The sequence below is a fragment of the Hemiscyllium ocellatum genome, chromosome 29, assembly GCF_020745735.1.
Source record: "Hemiscyllium ocellatum isolate sHemOce1 chromosome 29, sHemOce1.pat.X.cur, whole genome shotgun sequence".
NCBI lineage: Eukaryota > Metazoa > Chordata > Chondrichthyes > Orectolobiformes > Hemiscylliidae > Hemiscyllium > Hemiscyllium ocellatum.
In genome coordinates this window covers 33,356,762-33,369,209 of record NC_083429.1, presented here as the reverse complement: position 1 = coordinate 33,369,209, position 12,448 = coordinate 33,356,762, and the positions used below count along the sequence as shown (strand labels likewise).

The 12,448-nt window shown below is 37.7% G+C and overlaps 1 protein-coding gene across 6 annotated transcripts in view; it reads left to right on the top strand.

Moving 5' to 3' along the window:
- Positions 1–12,448, top strand: part of LOC132829473 (protein Aster-B-like) — a 599,261-nt gene that overhangs the window by 502,364 nt on the left and 84,449 nt on the right. The gene's annotated exons all lie outside the window — the stretch shown is intronic.

Below are 12,448 nucleotides of genomic sequence, written 5' to 3'. Positions count from 1 at the left end.
GGAAATACTAAATTTTTGAATGCTAAAGTACAATTTCCAATGCATAATTCCTGTCTTAGCTTATGTCATGTTGACTTTGCTCTAAGTGGTGAACTCATTTCTCATTTTCTCATCTTCTCATCTTAACTTACACCTATTTTACATCACTATTCATCCTTTACCACCATTAGCACTCCCTTTGTCATTTACTCTGGGCACCCTTACAATCTGTTTCACTTGTTCCTCTTCCTTCTCCTCCTCTGATCAACAACATTAAAACAAAGTTTTTTTCATTGTTTCCGTTAAGAAGATTTGTATCAGACTCAAATCATAACTCTAGTTTCTCTCTCCACAGATGCTGCCAAACCTGCTGGGTTTCTCCAACACATCCTGTTTTTATTATGGATAACAAGCTTCCATAGTATTTGCTTTTGCTCTGGTATTAATGCTGCCTCAAGTAATTGGTCTAGGTTTCCAAGTCAACTGCCTACAGTTATTTGTACTCATGAAAGTATCGAATGTTCGTGTTGAGAACCACAGCTATTTGCCATTTTTGGCATCCAGTAGCTCCATGAGCACTGTCCTGCAGGTTTATGAGAAAATCGTGATGATTGGGCATAGTTGGAACCCCATTATTTCAAGAAGCATCAGTTAGGAAGATTTATGAGTCGTTTTGACTTACTTTTGTTTGCCAGTTTGCTTTTCCGGATGTTGTTGAAACATTGTGTGTTAGTTTTGTCCTCAAGGGAAAATAGCTGAAAGGAACTCCGAAATCTGTGTCCAATGGGAGATGAATTATTTTTATCAAAATAAAAAAGATCAAAGGCATCTGGGGAATTGAGTTTAGCATTTCATTTCTCTATCTTCCTCACTGTTCCCAGCTCAGCAATAGCCCCAATATCTTCTCTATCAGTGCTATTCATGTACATTGTGTAAAATTGAATTTTCCACTTGTGTCCAGATAGAACCCTGAAGAACACCAGGTTAATGCTCCATCTCTCCTGAGTATCTTGATGTGACCATGGTGAAAAGTGAAATTGTTCCATTTCGCAAATGCATCAGTATTCTCATAGTGGAAATATGCATGCACAACTAGAGCTTTAAGTCATAATTAACAGCGTGTTGAATTGGATTAAAAGAAATTGACTTAGACAATAGACAACAGGAGTAGGACATTCTGCCCTTCGAGCCTGCACCACCATTCAATATGATCATGGCTGATCATCTTTAATCAGTATCCTGTTCCTGACCTTATCTCCATAGCCCTTGATTCCACTATCCTTGAGAGCTCTTTCCAATTCTTTCTTGAAAGTATCCAGAGACTTGGCCTCCACTGCCCTCTGGGGAAGAGCAATCCACACAGCCACCACTCTCTGGGTGAAGAAGTTTCTCCTCATCTCTGTCCTAAATGGTCTATCCCGTACTTTTAAGCTGTGTCCTCTGGTTCGGCACTCGCCCATCAGCGGAAACATGTTTCCTGCCGCCAGAGTGTCCAAACCTTTAATAATCTTATATGTCTCAATCAGATCCCCTCTCAGTCTTCTAAACTCAAGGCTATACAAGCCATTTGACTGTCCTTTTTAAATAGTAAATAGAGTTGTGATACGAGGTCCTGGTGATGCTTAAGCATGTGGAACTAATCCAAAAATGCTTAGAATGTCCATTAAATAAACAACAAGCAAAGGCACGCATGCAAGAATAATAGTTCTTATTTGGTCCACAGTTCCCAGTTCTGCTGCCAATATCACAAATCAAGTCTCCTTCACTTTTGGCTTGCTGATTTATAATGGTTTTTAATCCGCTACTCAATTTGAAAATAGTCAGCCTTTTTTGCAAATCCTTCCACGATTTCATCTTTTCCTATCTCAGTAATTGTTGCCAGATCTATATTCTTCCAGGTTTTCCTCCTCCTCCTGATTTTAATTCTTCACCATGCCATCAGCTAACCTAACCTCAAGAGCTTGTCCCTTCAGACTCTGCAGCACTTCACAACACTTTCTGTTGCTTCTTAAAACCTACCTCCTTCACCAGATTGTTGGTCACTTGTCCTAACATCTTTATGTAGAAATTTGGCCTGCTAACACTTCTGTGAAGACACTTGAGTCATTTTTATTACGTTAAAGCCTTGACTAAAATTAAACTTACTGTAAAAGAAAAGTCCATTCGAAAATATTACTTTTAGAATTTTAGAATTGCAGAGTTCTCTTTATGTAACTGAGCCTCTTGATGCACATCATTCTTGTGCTCGAGATAGCAGGATCCCATGTCCTCACGCATTGACAAATAGAACATAGAACATTACAGCGCAGTACATGCCCTTTGGCCTCAATGTTGTGCTGACGTGTGAAGCCAATTTGAAGCCCATCTAACCGACACAATTCCATTTTCATCCAAATGGTCCAATGACCATTTAAATGCCCTTAATGTTGGCTAGTGTACTACTGTTGCAGGCAGTGTGTTCCACGCCTCTACTACTTTCTGACTAAAGAAACTACCTCTGACATCTGTCCTATATCTATCACTCCTCAATTTAAAGCATGCCCCTTCATGCTAGCCATCACCATCCGAGGTAAAAGGCTGTCACTGTCCACCCTATCTAACCATCTGATTATCTTATATGTTTCAATTAAATCACCTCTCAACCTTCTGTCCAATGAAAACAGCCTCAAATCCCTCAACCTTTCTTCATGAGACCTTCCCTCCATACCAAGCAGCATCCAAATAAATCCCCTCTGAACCCATTCCAAAGATTCCACATCTTTCATATAACACGGTAACCAGAACTTTACACAATACTCCAAAACCTTATCAAACACCTTGCTGAAATCCATATACACCACAACTTTACCCTCATCCATCTGGTTGATCTCCTTCTCAAAGAGCTCAATAAGGTTTATGAGGCACAACCTACGCTTCACAAAACTATGTTGACTATCCCTAATCAACTTATTCCTTTCCAGATGATTATAAATCCTAACTCTTATAACCTTTTCCAACATTTTACCCACAACCAAAGTAAAGCTCACTGGTCTATAATTACCAAGGTTGTCTCTCCTCCCCTTCTGGAACAAGGGTACAACATTTGCTATCCTCCAGACTTCTCGTACTATTCCTGTAGACAATGAATACTTAAAGATCAAAGTCAAAGGCTCGGCAGTCTCCTTCCTGACTTCCCAGAGAATCCGAGAGGACTTATTTATTTCCACACTTTCCAGAATTGCTAACTCCTTCTCCTTGTGAGCCTCAATCCCATCTAGTCTGGTAGCCTGTATCTCAATATTTTCCTCACCAATATTGTCGTCTTCTAGTGCGAATACTGATGAAAAATGTTCATTTAGCACTTCCATTGTCTCCTATGACTCCATGCACAACTTCCCACTACTGTCCTTGATTGGCCCTAATCTTACTCTAGTCATTCTTTTATTCCTGATATACCTATAGAAAGACTTAGGGTTTTCCTTGATCCTATCCGCCAACAACTTTGCATGTCCCCTCCTGGTTCTTCTTAACTCTTTTTCTTTCGATCTTTCCTGGTTAACCTGTAACTCTCAAGCAGCCTAACTGAGCCTTCACCTCTCATCCTAACATAAGCTGCCGCCTTCCTCTTGACAAGTGATTCAACTTCCTTAGTAAACCAGTAGCTGGTCCTTGAATAAGCTCAACATTTCAACATGTGCCCATCCCTTGCAGTTTCCTTCCCCATCTTTTGTTTCCTAAATCTTACCTAATCGCATAGCTGTCTTTCCCCCAGCTATAGCTCTTGCCTTGCAATATGAATCTATCCCTTTCCATTGCTAAGGTAAACATAACCGAATTGTGGTCACTATCAACAAAGTGCTCATCTACCTCCAAATGTAACACCTGGCCAGATTCGTTACCCAGTACCAAATGTAATGTGGCCTCGCCCCTTGTCGGCCTGTCGACGTAATGTGTCAGGAAACTTTCTGAGCACATTGAACAAAAACTGACCCATCCAAAGTACTTAAAGTATAGTATTCCTAGTCAATATTTGGAAAGTTAAAGTCCCCCATAACAACTATCCAGAATCATCTTTGCTATCCTTTCCTCTCGAACTATTCGAAGACCTGTAGAAAACTCCCAACAGGGTGACCTCTCCTTTCCTATTTGTAATCTCAACCCATACAACACAAGTGGACGAGTCCTCAAACGTCCTTCCTGCCACCGTAATACTGTCCTTGACTGACCATGCTTCTGGTGTTGAAGTAGACGCACTTCAAACCAACATTTTGCTTCCTGATCCCCTTATGTGGCCTTGAAACCCTATTTTGGACCTCACTACTCTGAACCTCCTGTATACGCAAACTGCAATTTGGGTTCCCATCCCCCTGCTGAATTAGTTTAAGCCCACGTGGAGAGCATTAGCAAATCCCCACCCCCACCTCCCTCCCCCACCCCCTCAAGATGTTGGTGCTCCAAATGTAGCTCTGCTTCTGGTAAGCCAGGTTTCTTGTCGAACGAGAAAACATACTAACTGTTTGAGGATGAAATCTGGTTCATCTAGCAAAGTTTACATACCAGTAAACCATGGCAGGATTTAAATGAATTATACTAAATGGTCTGCCCTTATAGAATTGCACACAGTTACAATGGTCAAGATTTGGATCACTAGAAATGGAAGAATGAAAGTGAGTATGGCATCCCATAAAAATAGGTTCTTTATGTATTGAATTTGTTTTTCACATTGGAAGTAACATTTTAAATTTTTTTACCAATGAATAGTTGAGTCCATAAACTATCTGTTTGTTTGTATGTGGAATTGTAATCCAGATATGTGTACAGTATGTAGGAAAGTGCTCATCACCCTCAAAATGCAGAACACATCTGTTTATAACCACTGAGTAAGAGGATCAGATGCATTCATTTTCTGGGATTTTTGCATTGCTTTTTAAAAAGTCCTGTGAGGGAAGGTCATAAAATACTCTCCTTTACAAAGTCAGCTGTAACTTGTTAGTTCCAAAAATGCGGAAATTTCCTTTGTTTCGTTTCCTTTCCTCTTCCTTTGATTGTTAATAGACATCTGACCTTAACTGTTGCATCAGAGTGGAATTTGGGCAAGGGGAAACATTGAGTATAATGAAGATTTTTAGTTCAGTGATTTTAAGAATCGAGGGAATGAAATTCAGTACAGTATTGCAATCTCTTTTTGTTCTTTTGTAATACTTAGGTTAAGCAAATATTTTACTACAATGTGCAAATTGTAAATTAGAAACACAAAGTTATATTTTCACATATGTTTGGTGATATTTCACTAATTAAAATGTCAATTAAACAACAGAATTCTGTGGCTAAGTTTATTTGTTGTGAAATGACCGAATTCTGACCCATGCCTGGTAGCATCACTAAAGTAAAAAGTGAGGTCTGCAGATGCTGGAGATCAGAGCTGAAAATGTGTTGCTGGTTAAAGCACAGCAGGTTAGGCAGCATCCAAGGAACAAGAAATTCGACATTTCGGGCCAGAGCCCTTCATCAGGAATTCCTGATGAAGGGCTCTGGCCCGAAACGTCGAATCTCCTGTTCCTTGGATGCTGCCTAACCTGCTGTGCTTTAACCAGCAACACATTTTCAGCAGCATCACTAAAGTACATTACCTGTAAGTAAACCAGTACTAATTTTTACTGTCTCTGATCTCCAGAATTTAAGTGAGTGAGTTCAGGGTTCTAAAGGCAGTCTTGCAATTACCAGTTCTTGAAAAATAAGAGTGTAGTATCTAAATAAAAGGACACTTGGGTGAGTGGGCATTTGCGCCCACAGCACTTAGTCTTACATTGATGCACTGTCAGAAACTAAAATGAATTAAAGCTTCACCAGGTTTCAAGTCCACTTATAGACTAAACTGAAAAATGAGCCATAACTTAAAGTTGATACATAATTTTTCCCTTCAGAACCAATATCATATCTGTCATTTTTTTTTAATTTCAAAGGATTTTTGGGTTATCAGTAATATAGATTTTTTCGTTACTTTAACATTTCTGTATTTTATTCGGTGGCTCACTGCATTCTATTACATCATTTTTTAATCATAATGAATCAATTTATTGGGTCATAGTCATAAAACATGGAAACAGACCCTTCGGTCCAACTTGTCCATGTCAACCTTGTTAAACTAAACCAGTCCCACCTGCCTCGTTTGACCCATATCCTTCCAGGCATTTCCTATTCATGTACTTATCCAAATGCCTTTTAAATATTGTAGCTGTACTTGCATTCACCACTTCCACTGGCCTTTCATTACACACAAACCACTGTTTATGTAAAAATGGTGCCCCTCGTGTCTTTTTTAAATCGTCTCCTCTCGCATTAAAAATACGCCCCTAAGTTTTGAATTCTGCTACCTTAGGGAAAAAAAACCTTGCTTTTCATCTAATCTATAACCCTCGATAAGGTAACCCCTCAACCTTCTAAACTGCAGTGAAAAATGTCTGAGCCTATACAGACTATTTTTATAACTCAAACCCTCTATTCCCAGCAACATTCTCGTAAATCAGTCTGAACCCTCTCCAGTTTAATAATAATCTTCCTATAACAGGGCGAATAGAACTGCGCGCTACTCCAGAAGGGCCCTCACCAACTGTCCTGTATCACCTCAACACTAATGTCCCAACTCCTAAACTCAGAGATGTGAGTAATGAAGGCAAGCATGCTAAATGCTTTCTTAACCACACTGTCTACCTGTGATGCAAGTTATGTAACTGAACTGCTAAGTTTCTGTATTCGACAATACTACCTTGGGCCCTAGCATTAATTGTACAAGTCCTCCCCTTGCTTGTTCTACCAAAATGCAATACCTCACGTTTATCCAAATTAAACTCTTACCTGCCATCCTCAGTCCATTGACCCAATTAATATAGATCTCTTTTATAATCATAGACAACCCTCTTTCCTGTCTGCAATACCACCAATTTTGGTGTCATCCGCAAACTCACTAACCAAGTCTCCTATGTTCTCATCCAAATCATTGATATAAATGACAAACAAAAGTGGACTCGGTAGCAATCCCTGTGCAACACAGCTGGTTACAGGCCTCCAGTCTGAAAAGCAAGCCTCTATACCAGTTTGTCTTCTACCATCAAACCATTTTAGTATCTAATTGGCAAGCTCACTCAGAATCTCATGATCTAACTTTACTGATTAGTCTACCATGCGGAACCTTACCAAAGCTTTCACTAAAGTCCATATAAATAATATCTACTGCTCTGCCCTCATCAACTTTCTTGGTTAGTTCCTCAAAGATAACTCAATTGTGAAACATGTTCAGTAAAATACTGCAGCCATGCTGTTTGCAGGACAGTATTCCCTCTAAATTGTTCTTATTGCATATGACCAGTTTTTTTCAATACGTAAAATCTTTTTGTGCTGCTGTGGCAAGGAACATTAGTGCCAGATGTCATTCAGGTTAGTTTCACCCCCTTGCCGCCACAGGACAATTGTGTTCTCTCAACAGCAATAGTGAAATGAAAAACTCATTGTAAAAGAAACTGTTTGGAATGGTGTATTCCATCCACTGTCATGTTGTTCCAGTCAATTCTATATTTTATGACCTCGTAAACAGCTAGGTGTATCAGAAAGCAAATAACTCAACAAAAGTATTAGCTGGACCATGGGAACTATGAAAATTAGTCAAATAAATAACATGCATTCGATATGTTAGCTACTTTAAAATGGAGGTTTATCTTGTAACACTTTTATATAGAGGGGTAAGTTGCTGACCTTTCTTGTTTTGTACCATAGTGTAAAGTATGTGATATAATGTACTTTCAGGTGCTGTGCTATTACATTTTTTATAATAAATTTCAGCATTTTCTCCTAACAGATGTAAGCTAACTGATCTATGATTACCTTATTTTTTGTCTCCTTCCCTTTTAAAGAAAGATTAATGTTGCCAGTTTTTCAGTGTTCTGGTCATCTTCCAGAATCTTAGGATTCTTGGAAGGTTACTACCAGTGCATCCAATATCTCTGTAGATACTTCCTTTAATATTGAAGGATGCATTCCATCAGGTCCGGTCTTTCTCCTCCTTAGTTTTCCTAGCACTTTTTCTTTGAGTGAATGTTTTTATTCTTCTTTGTTCTTTTCCTTTTACCCCTTTATTATTTAGTAATTTTAGAATAATGTCAGTGTCTTCTACTGTGAAAACTGATGCAAAGTGTTTCATCAACTTCTCTACCATCTCCTGCTTCCCTTTTATTACCTTCACAGCCTCATTCTCTAGAGGCCCTACTTTTGCTGCTTTCTTTGATTTTATATATTTTAAATGAGTTCTTATTGTTGGTCTTGATATTATTTGGAATTTAACCTCGAGATTTTTGTTCTCCTTTTTGTTGGTTTTTAAAACTTCTCCAAACCCCTAGCTTGCCACTAATCTTTGCGACGTTGTCTGTTTTTCTTTCAAGTTGGCACGAATCTTAACTTCGCCGATTAACCATGCTTATTCCCTTCCAAGAATCCTCTTTCCCAACTGGAATATATGTTTATGGTGAACCATGAACTATTTTCTTAAATGTCTGCCATTGTTCTTCAACTTACTCTATTGCTGAACTCCTTTCCTAGTCCACTTCAGCTAGCTCAGTGCTCATTCCTTTGTATTTGTCTTTGTTTAATTTTGTTGAATGAATATATATTTAACTATGTTGAAACACAAACATATATTCAATAAAAATACCTTTAATAGCTGTACAATACTGCTTGCTTAATGACTTTGAATAGTTTCAAAAATAAAATGGTACAGGTTAATTGAAGGATGCATTGATTTATCTTGCAATGTTATAATGTTGCTTTGACATAATTTAAACAATTCTGCATAGATTGTAATATTATTACCTCTGTAGCAGGTCCCTTCAATTCGAAATTTATTAAATGAATTTTCCCTTATCACATCCTCCAATCATATTTATCTGTACAGATTATTTGATGTGGGCACAATTCAGTTTGAATTAATTGAATAGTCTATATTATAATTTATTTGCATCGCAATTGTTTTGCAAGGATAGATTGTCTCTAACGAAGTGCATTTCAAGGTGTTAGATTGACTAATAAAATTCTGTGGTCAGGCTAACTTGAGTATGGTTAGTAAATACTCAGATGGTCATTGTGATGTTTGGAACATGGATTAGGCCAAGCTTAAATGTTCTAAGAGAGTTTTAACATGTAAGAAATCTCACTGAAAGACCAAATTGCATGGTGCCTTTGGTATTTTAAGAGAAGTTCAGGTTAGCTAATACCAAGCTGAGGTTTTAAAAGCATGAAGATTTTAACTAGGAAAGAGCACAGAGAGAGTAATGATCTTCAATGATGATATCCTGACTAAGGATTAGTTTGATTACGAGGTATTACAAAAAGGATTTGACTCTAAACATTAGAGAGGATGGGAGAAGATAAGTTGGAGGGGCGAATGTGAAATATCAGATTTGAAACTTAGGAAGAGGAAAACCTAAAGGTGCAGAGAGATCACCTGTGAGGCACTCCATTGTGCATTGAAACCAGCTCCTATTCCTTTTAATAATTTTTTTTATGTTTCTTCATTGCATTTTCCCACAATTTAGTTTGCCCATTGTTTAGCATAACAGTTTGATTATTTATACAAAACATTCATTACTTAATTCATTTTGTTTTGGATTTGGAACCTCCTAGTAATAATCACTGATCAATTCTAAATGCATTAATGGTTCCTAACATTCTATTCATAGGGTCAAAACGTTTGATATCATTTGACTGTTTATCTTTCCAACAAATATATTAAATAGATTCTGAATTTATTAAGGATAAGCCATTTGGTCCATTTGTCTCAGTCTTTCAATGAAAACTAGATATTTTACCCATGCTAAAATTTCACATTCTTTTGAATTGCTTTTTAACTATATGAATTCTATTCAGAAGCTCATTAATTTTTCCCAATGTCAATTTTGGTCCCTCTTTATTGTTGATTCACAGATATGGTGAAGTGAGTACATGTTCAAAATGTTTGATGGGATGCCGTCAAACATGCTGCTTTGTCTTGGATGAGATTAAGCTTCTTGAATACTGTTAGCACTGCACTCATCAAGGCAAGTGGAGCATATTCCATTGCACTTGCACTATGTAGGTAAACACACAGGTTTTGAAGATTCAGGAAATGAGTTACTTGTTGCAGAATTCCCAGCCCATTTCCTGCCTTTGTAGCTATGTGGCTGGTCTAGTTTAGCTTCTGGTCAATGGTAACTCTGAGAATGTTGATGTGGGGGATTCAGCAATGGTAGTGCAATTGAATATCACTGAGTGGTAGGTGGATACTTCCTTGTTGGAAATTATCATTACGTAGCACTTGCATGATGTGAATATTATTTGCCACTTACCAGCCCAAACCTGAATGTTAACCATGCTTTTGCTGTATTTGCTTTATTATCTGAGGAGTTGTGATTAGTGCTGAACATTGTCTAATTATTAGCAAACATACCCATTTCTGACCTTATGATCAAGAAAAGTAGTTAATAATGCAGCTAAAGATTGTTAGGCCAAGAACACTATTCTGAGGAACTCCTGTAGAGATATCCCATACATTAGATGGAATATTTTCCCACGTCCTTTGTTTCCTGCTAAAATATCATTCAAGACTTCACCTTTTCCATTCTGCCGTGCTTTTATAAAATTTTAAAGGTACTCTATCAATTTCCTCTTCAAGCAGTTTTCTAATTCTTGCCTCTTAAATAATTTCTAATAATCTCAGCAATACACTGTTGTAAGGTGAAAAGACTGCACTGTACCTCTCTTTCATGTGTAGTTCAGTTGTGGTACAGCACTTTTTAAAAATATCAAAACTTTGGAGACATTCATATAATACAGCAGAACTGTGTTATGGAAATGCATTGTGATAGAGAACCTTCAGATTAGTCTTGGTATCTTTGTAATATCTTGACTGTTGGGGTATTCATAGTTTTTTTTATTCTCTCTGCCCCTACCTGCCATTCTTTAGTTCTCATTTCCTGTAATACTAATCTTCTATCTTATTTGTACCTACTCTATATAATTTAATGCCAACTGCATAGCCTCTGTTTTTGCCAGTACTGGTATCAGTGGCCCACAAAATATAACGCACCTCTCCCACACCAGTCTTCGAACCACGTGTTTGTGTCCGTAATTTATGAACCTTACACCAATTTGCAAATGATACAGGTAATAATCCAGCTGTAAACTCTGAGATTTTGTTCTGTAATTTAATGCCTAGCTTCTCATAACCTGTGTGCCGAACCTTTCCCTAGTTCTACCTACGTCATTGGTACTTAGGTGGGCCATGACCACTGGATCCTTTCCTTCCTACTGCAGGTTCCTTTATAACCCTGTAATGATGACCAGACCTCTAGTCCTGGAAGCTTTATCAAATTGCTACATACTTTTTTAGGAGTGCATGCACTTAAGCACAAAGAAAGATTTTCTATTTCAAAAATGTTTAAGTCAGAACAGCTGCTGCCTAATTGCAGTGGTTCATTGAAGCTGATGCATTTGTGATTATATCAATGACATTTACTATAACCTAACCTGTCTGGTTTTTAAAGTACATGCATTCTATTTTGGTTTGATGAGATGGACTTTGGACTGATAAATGGTTTTTGTTATTTTTTTAAAGCATCTATAAACATGTAGATTCAATGTAAGTTAAAAAAATTGAAATATTTTGTTCATTTTATGTGAAAAGATTGATTTCTACAGGTATTTTAAATTGGATGTCCCTCTGTTGTTTTTCTGCCAATACAAAACAAATTATTTTTTCTTCTGCTTATCTTTTGTGTTATGGGCCACTTTTTGTCCCAGTAAAAAGGTTATATTGAAGTATCAGTTCTTTTCACTTCGGTAGCTGAAATGGAAAAAATGAAATCTGTATCATATGGTTAAACCTTTCTGTGTTATAAATGCTAAAACCCTTAGTTTTGAAATGCACTAGTGTGTGGGTTTTTTTTCACTTTGAAACCCATGATCACAGCAGAAGTGTTACTGACAAGACCATTTATCTCTTTCGGTCTTTTGGAAGCAGATTTTATTAGCAAAAACTTAGTCAGCAAACGTCCACTTTCTTTAAAAAAAATAATATCCCATGGTAATATGTAAGTTGTATGAGCAATTCTGCTGAGTTGAAACATTAGGCAAAAGTGAGGACTGCAGATGCTGGAAATCAGAGTCTAGAGAAGAGTGGTGCTGGAAAAGCCCAGCAGGTCAGGCAGCATCCGAGGAGCAGGAAAATCAATGTTTCGAGCAAAAGCCCATCCTGATGAAGGGCTTTTGCCCAAATCGTTGATTTTCCTGCTCCTCAGATGCTGCCTGACCTGCTGTGCTTTTCCAGCACCACTCTCATCTAGACTCTGGGTTAAAATATGGTTGGAATTTAACCATTCGCAACCAAAATGATTTTGAAAATGACAGAATTGCTGGACTTTGTTAAAAGTTGTAAATTGGAATACAAGTTGGTTTGTACCACACAGTA